The sequence below is a fragment of the Rhipicephalus sanguineus genome, chromosome 8 (assembly GCF_013339695.2).
Source record: "Rhipicephalus sanguineus isolate Rsan-2018 chromosome 8, BIME_Rsan_1.4, whole genome shotgun sequence".
Taxonomy (NCBI): Eukaryota; Metazoa; Arthropoda; class Arachnida; order Ixodida; family Ixodidae; genus Rhipicephalus; species Rhipicephalus sanguineus.
The window spans coordinates 60390704-60405871 of record NC_051183.1 but is presented as its reverse complement, the minus strand read 5'-3'; the positions used below and the strand labels follow the sequence as shown (position 1 = coordinate 60405871).

At 49.8% G+C, this 15168-nt stretch overlaps 1 long non-coding RNA gene across 3 annotated transcripts in view; it reads left to right on the top strand.

The window, feature by feature from the left end:
* Positions 1 to 4261: 4261 nt before the first annotated feature.
* Positions 4262 to 15168, top strand: part of LOC119402001 (uncharacterized) — a 91852-nt gene continuing 80945 nt past the window's right edge. Inside the window, exon 1 of one of the 3 annotated variants that reach the window (XR_007417127.1) lies at positions 4262 to 4436. This is a non-coding gene — a long non-coding RNA (uncharacterized LOC119402001). Of the gene's footprint in view, positions 4437 to 8230; positions 8430 to 15168 lie in introns of those variants that run through there. The other 2 variants (XR_005185596.2, XR_007417128.1) reach the window with 2 other exon arrangements.

The window sequence follows — 15168 nt, the reverse complement described above, 5'->3', positions numbered from 1 at the left end:
TGTACACGAGCCTCAAACATTTTCGCCTCCATCGAAAATGCAGCCGCCGCGGCCGGGATTCGATCCCGCGACCTTCAAGTCAGCAGTCGAGCGCCATAACCACTAGAGCACTGTGGCGAGGCAAGCAAGACAGAAACTCGTTGTTCGCCCACTCGAGTACTCCTGACTGTTGAGATCCGAAGCGCTCTGGCTTGAGCACAGGACAAGCAAACCATCAAATCGGCTCGGAGTGTGTGCACAACGTTTACATACTGTGGGAAAATCTCCGTCAGTTGTGTTAAGCACAAAAGGTATGGAAAAGGATGTGGTTTGAATCATTCCTAATGGAATTGCCTGAGCTCGGCTCAGCTAATGATGGAGGCAGGGATGGGAGTAAGCACCTGTTGCCGTCCCTATAGTGTGAGGTCATTTCGCGAAAAGTAGTAACTGGGTTTCTATAGGAGCCGCAGTCATCCCGGAGCACTTTCTGATCTGGTGTGCGGTATGTGGGATCTCACAGAGCAGGGTGAGCTTGTTTGTTAGGATTGCAGCCCATTGGGCTGACCAAGCGGCGCTAATGAGCTGGAAACCAGACCAGGTCTGAGCTAATTGGTGTCCGCCAATTGAGAGCCGCAACTATGTAAATGATATGGCTCACGAGGAAAGCATGGTGAGCTCTAAGGAGGATATCCTCGCCTATGCCGCCCTTTGTTCGACACCCGTAGAAATAATCTCAGATTGTTCTCCGTATTTGTGGTGAAATGGACTATAGTCTTTGCGTCGCATTCCTTAGAGTCTAATAAAAGCCGTAGAATTCTCATATAGTCGACTCTAGGAATTGCGCGACTATCCTTCGTGCAAACTCTAATGGACACCTGATCGAGTGGGGTCAGTTCCCTAGCACCTTGCCTAGCCTGTCTGTGCAACAGGAGCTCCGACGTTTTCAGCGAAATTGCCAGTCCCGTACCTTCCTGGAAAGACTCTGTAACGTCCAGAGCCTCCAGTAGGGCTTGTTCGACAGCCGCCTCCGGTCCTCAGAGACACCAGATTGCAATGTCGGCAGCATATAAAGCGTGACCGGCATTCATAGCAGCATCATCTGGTTGCTGTGCCCCATAACAAAAAAAAAATTGCATATAAACTCCATGCATTTTCAACACAAGGTTTTTTTTGAAAATCAGCGCTTTTTCCCATGTATCTTTTACTGTATTTATTCGGCGCTCTCCAACCGCTTTCGTTTACTACAACAAATTCTTTCACGCATCCACGCTTTAGAGTGGTAAAGACTAGATTTCTTGCCTGAAATGCGCGAGGAGGGCCAAAAAGCGAGGCCACTGCATTATATGGGCAAGAAGTTTTCCTCTATACGCACTTGGAATGAATTTCGCGAACAGGCCATCCAAGTAATATATAACATTTTAAAAAACTTGCTGAAATATCCATACAGGGGTCGCAAAGTTTTTCTACCCCCCGCGTCGCCCATGTCGTCTTCAAGAGGTGGTGTTCCTCACCGGCTGTCAGATGGCAAAGCTATGGTATGGTGTACGCACACCTTTATGTATCGGAACTTTCACGATGGTTGTCTCTCATTTCATAGCGGAAGAACCATTTGCTGTGGATCAGTGCTAAGTAACCGATAGTTGTGTTTGGTGTAACTTTTTTAACAGGAAATGTTTTTGTGCCGGGGTCCACCAAGACTTTCATGACGTATTTCCGTCGCGGAAATACCTCAGCAAACTGAACGCCATCGGATGGCAAAGAAAAGACATTATAAGGAAATGTTGCATTGACGGTACCCATGACCACCCGGTCCCCGACGGTGGCTGGCGGGCGTTTAGCCCATAGAGCTACCGCTAAACACATTGCAGAGGCTACATGAACGCGCCTTTCATCTTTCACACTTTCTTCTTACAGTGTTCATGGGTGGATGGATGAATGCTATCAGCGTCCCCTTTATAACGCGACGTTGACATGTGTGCCGCCAGGCTCGAGAAAAAAAAAACGCGCCGTTGCTATTACCGCCCTGTTTGGCGCCTTTCCAATAGAAGTGTAATTTCGTCAACGGTTTAACACACCGCGAGGTGTCCGATTTAGCCCAAGCATCGTAGTGTGCCTCGATATGTGCGCTTCTAGTGTACTAGAATACGTGCGCTCCCCTAAGGTATTGCATTCTTTGATGGGGCTGATGCCACCGCGACCCCATTTCTTGCCTCGCGTCTCGTGCCTCTTAGCGCAGCCGCCGTAGAGCGGTGAGGCGCAGGTAAGACGCCGTGGGCTCAAATATGGCAGTCGCGCCGCAGTAGACGCCGGAGATGTCGTCATCCTAAACCAGACAAAACGCGCATCGAGGCGCCCTTAAGCCTCGCCCATAGCATCCACACATATGGAAAAAAATCGCAGCATATCCACGGAGTGAATGATGATGAGTGGGCGAAGCTGCGGAGGTTCATCGGTAAACCGTGAATCTTCCGTGAATTCTGCCCAGTACATCATCACCGACGTGAGATCGGGCGCGTTTATACTAAAGGTTCTATGAGAGTTATGACGACTTGCAGCTCACTTTAATTGTACATGTACGCTGTGAATTTTCATTTTTTAATCACGCACAGGAGAAATCGCACACACGCACTACCTTGGAGGTCAAAATCCAGTGCCTATATATACGAGGTGGTCAGTGAACGGTTGCGCAGCGCGAGCGGTCGGTTTTTTCAATCAAGACGCTGCCGCGACGCTGCCTCGCGACGCTGCCTGCGCTCATCGGGGGACCGTAGGAGAGGAGAAACATCTGGCGTCTTTCGTTAAGCAGCTGGCGTGTTTTCGTTTTGCTTTAGAAATATCTGGCGTTTTTCGTTTTGCTTTTAGAGAACATCTGGCGTCTTTCGTTGGTTTATTTCATCAATCAATGGCGTTTTGAACAAAATTTTTATTGTTAATTCACGCACAGAAGAAATCTCACCAGGCACTACCTTGGAGGTAAGCAATGGCTGCTAATGGGAATGAGAGACAGAAGAAGTCGGCTTTTAGCTAACACTTACACTTCTACTTCTACTAACGTTTCCTACTGGAACATGCCTATGGCTGCTAATGGGGAATGAGAGACAGAAGAATTCGGCTTTTAGTTAACGCGCACGCTGCGAATTTTTATTGTTCAACAACGCACAGAAGAAATCTCCCACCGGCACCACCTTGGAGGTCAAGATCTGGTACTAGCGTTAAGACTGGTTACGCACTACGACGGGGACGAAAGGGTACCGCTTTAAGGAGCTTCGCCCCTAAAATACCTCGCCGCCGCTCGCCGGCTGTCGCACCCGTTCCCCGCTCGCCCTGTGAGAGTTAACAGTCAGCCTGGAGGGAAGACACGACGCACGTTGTGTTTCTATTCGCGTTTTACGAGGCTTTGAAGGAGTGTATATTGAGTATCAGTGGTTAATATTCTAGTACACTATATCAGTGGTTATGTGCTTGTTGATGTCATGTTTGCGTGGAATTCACCCATATGCGGTGTCCACGATTATGTTAAGAACATCAGCGACCGCAAAGGTTAAATCGTGATCATGGGCGTTAGTGGTCGGTACGGAATTGTACATCTAGGCTTCAACGTGTGTGCATCTACATCAAGGAGTGCTGTATCTGCCAAACAATAATAAGCATTATACAAACTCTCGTATACCAATGCAAACAAAGACGACCAATGCGATCGACTACTTCTGTGACGACACGTTTTACTTTTGGTGTTATACCGATTCCCATGACGGAGGGATCAACGATGTTTTATCCTAATTGTTTTAGGCGGCTTTACACGACTTCGCGGAATAAAAAGTTAAGTCATTCACACTAAGACGCCTCTATTTTCCGGCGTCAAGACAATCTGGCGACACTGTTCCGGGAGGGAGCGGTGGTCCTATGGTTGCCAGCTTTCTTTGATAGTAGTTGTATATTTCTTTTTCTGGGATGTGGTATACTTTATTTCGCAGACGATGCGACAGAATGTTTGTGCGTTTGAGAAAGAGCTGAAGCTGAATCATAGCATTGTATCTGTTCCGGATGGGTTGATCGACGTGGCGCTTAGCTTATTGTTTTTTTTTTTATTTTGGGTAAAAGATTCAACAAACACGTACATGCTTCTACGGGCGTGCTTCTTGCCAAAGCAGCAACCATCTCTTGCGACATGCCTAAATACGTACCCTTTAACTTGTTGAACCTACGTCAACACAATGTGGTTTCGCACGTCATGAAAAGGTGGCACTTGTATCGCCGCAAGTTCTCCTACGTAGAGACACTGCGCGAGCTGCGTGCACGTTTCCGGAAGCACAACAGACGTTCGAGTGGAGATCATTACAGCTATAACAGCTTTCTTATGCTCTTAGGCTTATGTCGATTTTATAACTCTCTTGGAGTGCAAGCCGTCGAGGACCTTGTTTTTCCGGAGTACTTGTGGATGAAAGAATCGCAGTAAGGTAAGTTGTGACATTAGAAAAAAGGTGACCTGTTACGAGAGCATCAATCCATAAAAGAAACGACTGTTCGAGGTTTCGGCCCAATGTTAGACATACTTGCATGACAAATCAATACAACATATGCCCTTTTAATATCTTTCCAACTGGGTGTAAAATTTTATTTCTGCAGTTTTTAGTGACTTGAAGTTTGAGATAGTTCCATATAACTAAGTGGAAAAAAAAGGCCCTACCAAAATATCGAAAAGAACTTTTGGAATATTCCGAAAATACGAAGCACATTAGAATAATTGCTATTTTTACATCTACTCCGTTTTCGCTCACTATATAAAATAGGAGCACCAAGCCTGACGTTGGAGTGTCGCAAGTGTCCGAAACTGAAAAATTAGATAATGCAGTCCGACGCAGTGTCACACGTTCATTTTGTCTCTAAGATGAGAACTTGGGTAGAGGTTTTGTGATTATAGCAGTCGATTTGAGCAGCTGGATTACGTTTAAAAATTGCGACCAGTTCCACTTTCTAAAGATGGATGACCAGCAAGGCTGGCACACACACCGACCTTTCACCACGCTTGCGTCCGCAGGGAAAAGTTCCTTGAGATTATGTACCTGACCTGCCTCGTAGGAAAGCTTGCGTATATCGATGTTTGCTTCCCTTAAAAAATTATCCAAACCTTCGACGGTATGAAAACACCCCGCAGATGCAGAGGAACGCACGCAGAATAGACATCATGCTTAGAGAAGCAGCCGAGCATGAGGTCTGGGACGGGACGGTATTACCCCAGAGACGAGGAAACGGCCGCGTTGGCGCTGAACGTCGCTGTGTTTGTGCTGCCGCCCGTGCAAGCGCAGTGTGCTCATACTATGGCGTTCCACTCTTACGTGCGAAGCTTAAGCATCCTCAAAGATTTTGATACCATAGCAGCACTTTGTAGTTGCGGTGCCTCATAAAAAAAAAAAACTTGCACATATATTCCATTGATACTCAACACAAGATTTTTTTGAAAATCAGCGCTTATTCCACTCTATTTTTTACTGTATCTATTCGGCGCTGTCCAAACGCTTTCGTTTACTGCAACAAATTATCTTAGCCTTCCACGCTTTGAGACTAGTTACAAATAGATTTCTTGCCTCAAATGCGTGAGAACGACCAGAAACCGAGGCCAATGCATCATATAGGCAAGACATTTTCCTTCATACACAGTTGGAATAAGTTTCGCGAACAGGCCAACCAAATAAAATATTGCATTTTAAAGAACTTGCTGAAATGCGCATACACGTGTCGCGAATCTTTTCTACCACTCGCGTCGCCCATGTCGTCTTGAAGAGGTGCTGTTCATCATCGGCTGTCAGATGGCAAAGCTATCGTATGGTGCAAGCACACCTTTATGCATGGCAACTTTCACGATGATTGTCTCATTTCATAGCGGAAGAACCTTTTGACTGTGGATCAGTGTTTATTAACCGATGGTTCTTCTTATAGTGTAACATTTTTAACACGATATTGCTTTATGCCGAGGTCTACCAAGAATTTCATGATGTATTTCCGTCACAACAATAAGTCAGAAAATAAACGCCATTACATGCCAAAAAAAAAAAACTCCAAGAAAAAGTTCTTTTGACGGACCCGTGACCGCCCGATCCCCGACGGTTGCTGGTGGGCGTTTTGCCCACTGAGCTACCGCCAAACACATTGCAGAGGCTACATGAACGCGCTTTTTACCTTTCACACTTTCTTCTCACGGTGCTCTTGGATTGATGAACGGATGCTATGAGCGTCCCCTTTATAACGGGACGGTGACATGTGTGCCACCAGGCTGGAAAAAAAACAACAACAAAAAACCCGCCGTTGCTATGACCATCCTAATCGCGCGTTTCCAATAGAAGCGTAATTTCGTTAACGCTTTAACACTCCGCGAGGCGGCCTATTTAGCCCAAGCCTCGTAGTGTGCCTCGAAATGTGCGCTTTTAGTGGACTAGAATACGTGCGCTAAGACGCCGTGGGCTCAAATATGGCAGTCGCGCCGCAGTAGACGCCGGAGATGTCGTCACCCTAATGGCGCGTTCACACTGAGACATTCGGCGGCGAGAGCGCGCGGAATCCGCTTCGGTGGCAGCGAGATCCGCCGGAAAAGCCCATTCCGCGCCGATCGGTCCTGGACCGATTTTTGCGGCAGCTGCCGCCGGATTCCCTCACCGCGAACCAATCGGAACGCGAGTCGAACACTCGAAAAATGGCGGCGCGTTTGTGATATCGGAGTCGTCGAAGCCCGCAGCAACAGCGAAGTCTTTCGTAATCATCCTGTAGCTCTCGACAACTACCAAGTGTTGTCGAAAATTAGCATTTTTGCAATACATCATCACGATCTCGCAAAACGGGTAGCATTACCTCGGCTCGACCAAGCTTCTCGCGTCTTGCAAATCCGGACGAACCAACTACGACTGCTTGCGTCGTTTCTTGTTCGGCGAACGCATGTTTCTCCTCGTCATACATCGCCAGAAAGTTCCTTTCCAGCAGGCCCAGCAGTTCCACGACCCAGCCACGACCCTGCTCCTGTTTATGCGCTTCGCCATAACGAAACGCATACACAACGCCGAGCGCGTCGATGCCAGCGTTCCTTCGCGCGAAGGGACGATGACAACTAGGCGCCCTAGTTTCGGCGGTGCGGTTGCTAAGTGGTGTGAACAATGTGGAATTTCGGCGGCGCGCGAATTCCGGTCGCTGTGGCGGGCGGATTCCCCAGTGTGAATGAGCCATAAACCAGACAAAACGCGCATCGAGGCTCCCTAAGGCCTCGCTCATAGCATCCACGCATAACGAAAAATACCTCGGCGAGGCTCGCCGGCTGTCGCACCCAAGGAGGTTTAAAAAAAAATTCCTTGGTCGCACCCCGTTGCCCGCTCGCCCTGTGAGAGTTGTCAGCCAAGAGGGAAGACACGACGCACGTTGCGTTTCTATTCGTGTTTTACGACGCTTTGAAGGAGCGTATATTGAGCATCAGTGTTTGTGTGCTTGTTGATGTCATGTTTGCGTGGAATTCACCGTATGCGGTGTCCACGAATACGTTAAGAACATGAGCGACCGCAAAGGTTAAATCATGATCATGGGCGTTAGTGGTCGGTACGGAGTTGTACCACTAGGCTTCAACGCGAGTGCATCTACATCAATGGGTGCTGTACCTGCCAAACAATAATATACCTCCTACAAACTCTCGTTTACCAATGCGATCAAAATCGACCAATGCAATCGACTACTTCTGTGACGACGCGTTTTACTTTGGTGTTATGCCGATTCCCATGATCAACGATGTTTTTATCCTAACTGTTTTATGCGGCATTACATGACTTCGTGGAATAAAAATTTAAGTCATCCACACTTAGACGCCTCAATTTTCCGGCGTCAAGACAATCTGGCGACGCTGTTCCGGGAGGGAGGGGTGGTGCTATGGTTCCAAGTTTTCTTTGATAGTAGTTGTACATTTCTTTGTCTGGGGTGTGGTATTCTTTTTATCGTAGAAGATGCGACAGAATGTTTACGCGTTTGAGAAAGAGCTGAAGCTGAATCATAGCAGCGTATCTGTTCCGGATGTGTTGATCTGCGTTTCGCTTAGCTTATTGTTTTTTTTATTTTAGGTAAAAGGTTCAACAAACAGGTACATGCTTCTACGAGCGTGCTTCATGCCAGAGCAGCAACCATTTCTTGCGACATGCCTAAATGCGTACTTTCTAACTTGTTTAACCTACGTCAACACAATGTGGTTTCGCACGTCATGGAAAGGTGGCACTTGTATCGCCGCAAGTTCTCCTACAGAGAGACGCTGCGCGAGCTGCGTGCACATTTCCGGAAGCGCAAGAGACGTTCAAGTGGAGATCAATACACCTATGGCAGCTTTCTTATGCTCTTAGGCTTATGTCGATTTTATAAACCTCTTGGAGTGCAAGCCGTCGAGGACCTTGTTTTTCCGGAGTACTTGTGGATGAAAGAATCGCAGTAAGGTAAGTTGTGACATTAGAAAAAAGGTGGGCTGTTAAGAAAGCATCAATCCATAAACAAAACGACTGTTCGAGGTTTGGGTCCAATGTTAGACATACTTGTATGACAAATCAATACGAGATATGCCCTTTTAATATTGATACCAGACAGCGTGGCTGTATGAAAGAGGAAGACGACGTCGCTTGCTGGTTGTTGCTGGACTGCCGCCATCTTGTCCACCCTGCGCTGTGCATTGTGAATAGTTATTAAACAAGCTACCTGTAACATTATTGGTGGAGGTGGACGATTCCCGCACCTCCATGGAAACGCGCAGCGGTCGCAACACCGGCGACCCCTCACCGACTTCGCCTCCCGGAGCTTCATCACCGCCGACCCCTTCAGCCCCAGCCACAACCTACGTCACGTTCTCGCCTCCCCGCGATCCAGGCACTTTCTCCGGAGATGGTACTACCGACGTTGACGCCTGGCTGAACCGGTACGAGCGCGTCAGTGCTACGCACCGTTGGGATCGCACACTCATGCTCGCTAACGTTCTTTTCTATCTCGACGGCACTCCGCGGACATGGTTTGAAACCCACGAAGAAGAAATAACGAGCTGGGATCTCTTCAAAGAGAAGATCCGCGATCTTTTCGGCGATTCATCTGGCCGTCAGCACGCTGCAAAGAAGGCTCTCGCCACGCGTGCCCAGACTTCGACTGAGTCCTACGTTTCCTATATTCTTGACGTCCTGGCTCTTTGTAGCAAGGCCGACCAGCGCATGTCGGAAGACGAGAAAGTTAATCACGTCCTGAAAGGTATTGCCGACGACGCCTTCCATCTGCTGGTTTTTAACAACATCGCGAGCATCGACACGATTCTTAAAGGTTGCCGCCGTCTAGAACAGGCTAAAGCCCGCCGCGTACCTCAAACCATCATGCGCCTTCCGAACACAGCGCCTACTTCCTCTTGTGAAGACGTCTTCCGCCAGGCCCCTCGATGTGACAACCTCACCCGCATCATTCGTCGAGAAGGCGAGGCAGCGCAACCGGTGGTCACTCCATTCTCAACGCCTGACCCTTCCCCGACAACGGTTTCCTTGATCCAGGCCGTCGTCCGTCAAGAATTATCGAACTTCGGCCTAAATCCTGCTCCACCTGTATACTCTGCTGAGCCTTTTTATCGTCGGCCGTCCGCTCCTCGACTTGCTTCTAACTATTCTCGATAACGCAACCCGTCCGAATGGCGTACCTTTGACGACAAGCCCATCTGTTTTAACTGCCGACGCGTTGGTCATATCGCTCGCTATTGCTGCAACCACTGGGCTCCACCGGCACACTATGGGTCTCCAAACCAGGCCAGTTCTGTCAACCAGTCGTCCTCAGCGCTTGCTTCTATGCCGACCACATTCTCTGCTCCTGCCGCACCTCTGACCAGACCTCGCTACGACCGCTCACCATCCCCTGCTCGCCGTCAATCTCGCTCGCCCCCACAATCTCGCCATGCTGCCTCTCCGACCTATTCGCAGCGCCTCCAACCGGAAAACTAAGCAGTGCAGCTTCTCGAGGTGGAGCTGCATCGACGACCTCCGCAAGAAATCCTCGTTTAGCGTTAACAACAAACCGGAATCTTTTGGACGTTACTGTGGACAATGTTCCTGTGAGCGCGTTAATTGATACTGGGGCGCATGTGTCCATTATGAGTGCTGCTCTTCGCCACCGACTTAAGAAAGTTGTCACGCCCGCCCTAAACCGAGCAGTACGAGTCGCCGACGGGGGAACCGCCGCTATTATTGGCATGTGCTCTGCCCGGGTCACTATTGAAGATAGAAGCACTGTCGTTCTCTTTGCCGTTATCGAACATTGCCCTCATGAACTCATTCTCGGTATGCATTTTCTAGCCACTCACTCTGCCCTCATAGACTGTTCAGCCGGCTCTCTTCACCTTGATTTGCCTCTCCTTTCCGATCCGACCGACCCACCTCAAAGTCGTCTCAGCTGCACCGATTTCATACGCCTCCCGCCGAACTCCGTTACACACGTCGACTTATCCTGCACGCCACCTGTACCTGACGGCGATTACATGGTTGCACCGCTTCCTGCCGTGATGCTTACGCGTGGTGTCGCTGCTCCGCACACGATTCTGACAATTACGGGAAACCGCACTTGCCTTCCCCTTGTCAATTTCGCACTGACGGCACAGGTTCTCCCCCAGGGTATCTCTCTGGCCCAAATTACCGCTCTTCAGGACCACCATGTCGAGCCCTTCAGAGTGGATGATTGCTGCAGCTCAGCCCGTGGGTCAACTACATCATCTTCCTCTGGCGTCGACATTAAACGAATGGTTTCATCGGACCTCACGTCAGATCAAGCTGAAGCTCTCTACCACGTTCTGGAGCGCTATCGCGACATTTTTGATTTTGCCAGTACATCCTTAAGCCAAACGACCGTCGTTACGCATCGCATCAATACTGGCGATGCCAATCCAATTCACAGGCGTCCCTATCGTGTTTCCGCGTCGGAGCGTACAGTAATACAGCAGGAAGTCCAGAAGATGCTCACGAAAGACATTATCGAGCCCTCGTGCAGCCCCTGGGCTTCTCCCGTCGTCCTTGTCAAAAAGAAGGATGGAACATGGTGCTTTTGTGTAGATTATCGGCACCTCAACAAGATTACAAAAAAAAGATGTTTATCCTTTGCCCCGCATCGACGACGCCCTAGACTGCCTATATGGTGCTACTTATTTTTCAACTATCGACCTTCGGTCTGGACCGCGAGAAGACCGCATTCGTCACTCCTGATGGTCTTTATCAGTTCAAGGTGATGCACTTCGGTCTCTGTAATGCGCCGGCCACCTTCGAAAGAATGATGGACTCATTGCTCCAAGGGTTCAAATGGTCCACCTGCTTGTGTTATCTCGACGACGTTATTGTTTTTTCACCCACATTCGACTCGCATCTCGATCGTTTAGAGGCAATTCTTGACGTTTTCCGTAGAGCCGGACTTCAATTGAACTCCTCCAAATGCCACTTTGCTCGTCGTCAAATCACTGTGCTTGGCCACCTCGTCGATGCCACAGGCGTGCGCCCAGATCCTGAGAAAATTCGCGCCGTTACAAACTTTCCCGTTCCGAGGTCCCCAAAGGATGTTGGAAGTTTTGTGGGGCTGTGCTCATATTTCCGACGCTTTGTTAAGGACTTTGCGACCATTGCACGCCCCCTCACCGACCTCTTGAAGAAAGACGCCCCTTTTTACTGGGGCCCTGATCAAGCCTCATCCTTTTCTCAACTTACGACCCTGCTTACCACTCCGCCAGTCTTGGCCCACTTTGACCCATCAGCTTCAACCGAGGTCCGCACTGACGCCAGTGGGCACGGCATAGGAGCAATGTTACTGCAACACCAACATGGACACGACCGTGTTATAGCCTATGCAAGCCGACTGCTATCTCCCGCAGAGCGTAACTATTCAATCACAGAGCGCGAGTGCCTCGCTCTCGTGTGGGCAGTCGCAAAGTTTCGTCCATACTTATACGGGCGCCCATTCCGAGTCGTCACCGCTCATCGCGCGCTCTGCTGGCTAGCCTCACTCAAGGATCCCACATGACGACTTCCTCGCTGGGCGCTACGCCTGCAAGAATACACGTTCTCTGTAACGTATAAAACAGAGCGATTGCATCAGGATGCGGATTGTTTATCCCGCTACCCTGTGGAGGAAGAAGCCGATACTGACACCATCGCAGACGTTTTTTCTGTGTCGCAGCTGCTCAAACTTGGCGAAGAGCAACGCCGGGATGCATCTTTACGAGCCATCATTGACCGACTTGAGTCAGCACCTCGTGACGCTCCTCTACAAATGTATCTCGTCAAAGACGGGATCCTATACCGCCGCAACCTCGATCCACTCGGCCCCGACTTCCCGTCATACCGGCACATCTGCGTTCGACTGTCCTTCACCAACTTCATGACGCTCCCTTGGCGGGCCACTTGGGCGTTTCCCGCACATACGAGCGTGTACGTCGTCGGTTTTTTTGGCCTGGACTTGCCCGTTCTGTTCGACGCTATGTCGCCGCTTGTGAGCCCTGCCAGCGCCGCAAAAAGCCGTCTGCCCTTCCAGCTGGCTGCCTTCAGCCGATCGAGGTTCCCGCTGAACCTTTTTTTCGAGTCGGTCTCGACCTGCTTGGCCCTTTCCCACTCTCCAGCTCCGGAAATAAATGGATTGCTGTCGCCACAGACTACGCGACGCGGTACGCTATCGCACGAGCACTTACGACGAGTTGCGCTACCGACGTTGCGGACTTTCTGTTGTACGACATAATTTTAGTGCACGGAGCCCCACGCCAACTTCTCACTGACCGTGGCCGCACCTTCCTCTCAGCTGTCGTTGAAGAAATCCTGCGGTCTTGCAATACCAAGCATAAGTTTACAACTTCGTACCATCCACAGACGAACGGTCTCACGGAAGCGCCTCAACAGGACCATAAACGACATGCTCGCGAAATACGTTGCGGCTGATCACCAGGACCGGGACATTCATTTGCCATATGTGACGTTCGCCTACAATTCCTCGAGTCACGACACTGCCGGCTACTCGCCATTCTATCTCCTATACGGACGAGAACCCGTGCTACCCTTGGACACTTTGCTGCCCTCCGCCACCGAATATGCCGCCGAAGCCATCGCCCGCGCCGACCACGCGCGCCAACTCGCCCGTAACCGCCTAGAAGCTTCGCAGGAGCACCAAAGACAGCTCTATGATTGTCGTCATAGAGACGTGCACTTTTCTCCGGGTTCTCTTGTGCTTCTCTGGTCACCCACTCGGCGTGTGGGGCTTTCTGAGAAACTGCTGTCACGGTACACTGGACCATACCGTGTCGTTCGCCAGGTGACTGACGTCACGTATGAGATCATCCCAGCCGATCCAACGACGTCATCGTCAGATACGAGCGACATCGTTCACGTGTCTCGGCTCAAGCCTTATTACCCTCCTTCGACCACATCTGTGTAGATTAAGCACCAAGACGGTGCTTCTACCGCCGGGGGGTTATGATACCAGACAGTGTGGCTGTATGAAAGAGGAAGACGACGTCGCTTGCTGGTTGTTGCTGGACTGTCGCCATCTTGTCCACCCTGCGCTGTGCATTGTGAATAGTTATTAAACAAGCTACCTGTAACATTATCTTTCTAACTGGGTGTAAAAATTTTATTTCTGGAGTTTTTAGTGACTTGAAGTTTGAGATAGGTCCATGTAACTAAATGGAAAAAAAGGCCCTATCAAAATATCGAAAAGAACTGTTGGCATATACCGAAAATACGCAGTACATTAGAATAATTGCTATTTTTATATCTACTCCGTTTTTCGCTGACTATATAAAATAAGTGCACCGAGCATGACGTTGGAGTGTCGCAAGTGTTCGAAACTGAAAAATTAGATAATGCAGTCCGACGCAGTGTCACACGTTCATTTTGTCTCTAAGATGAGAACTTGGGTAGAGGCTTTGTGATTATATCAGTCGATTTGAGCAGCTGGATTACGTTTAAAGAGAATGCCCCCACCTCCCTGGAGGAAATCGTGAGGAAACGCGAATGCATTTCCTGCGCCGAGAGAGGGTAGCGTTGCCGTCAGACATTCGCCTTCACCGACTTCTGCCATAGCCTTGAGAGGCGCCCAGCCAGCGAACGGTCGAGAGTGAGGCGCGAGCGGACGGGAGAGTGGGGCGCCAGCGTTCTCGGCTCGGCGTTGGCGTTTCACAGCGGCGTCTCGAGCACACATTTCCGGATGTTCTTGAGAGGCGCCCAGCCAGCGAACGGTCGAGAGTGAGGCGCGAGCTGACGGGAGAGTGGGGCGCAGGGAGGAGAGAGAGCGTACGGCGAGAGGAGCGGCGAAGCACTGCACCTACCCTCTCCTACACTCTCTCGCACCACATGCTCCGGTTGCTAGGGGCGAGGATAAGCGCGCGCGCCCGCAGCTGTTGCTATGGGAGAGGTCGCCGCGGACAACGCCGGACGCTTACATAGCGCGACTAAGAAATGCATTCGCATTTAAAATTGCGACCAGTTCCACTTTCTAAAGATGGATGACCAGCAAGGCTGGCACATACACCGACCTCACACCACGCTTGTGTCCGCAGGGAAAAGTTCCTTTTCCCTGCGGACGCAAGCGATTATGTACCAGAGCTGCCTCGTTAGGAAAGATTATGTACCAGAGCTGCCTCGTTAGGAAGCTTGCGTATATCGATGTTTGCTTCCCTTAAAAAAATATCCAAACCTTCGACGGTATGAAAACACCCCGCAGATGCAGAGGAACGCACGCAGACGACATCATGCTTAGAGAAGTAGCCTAGGATGAGGTCTGGGACGGGATGCTATTACCCCAGAGACGAGGAAACGGCCGCCTTGGCGCTGAACGCCGCTGTGGTTGTGGTGCCGCCCGCGCAAGCGCAGTGTACTCATACTATGGCGTTCCACTCTTACGTGCGAAGCTTAAGCATCCTCAAAGCTTTTGATACCATAACAGAACTTCGTGTTTGCGGTGCCTCATAAAAGAAAACTTGAACATATATTCCATTGATTCTCAACACAATATTTTTTTTTTGAAAATCAGCGCTCATTCCACTCTATTTTTTACTCTGTTTATTCGGCGCTGTCCACACGCTTTCATTTACTACAACAAATTACCTCAGCCTTCCCCGCTTTTGGACTAGTTACAAATAGATTTCTTGCCTGAAATGCGTGAGGACGATCAGAAAGCGAGGTCACTGCATAA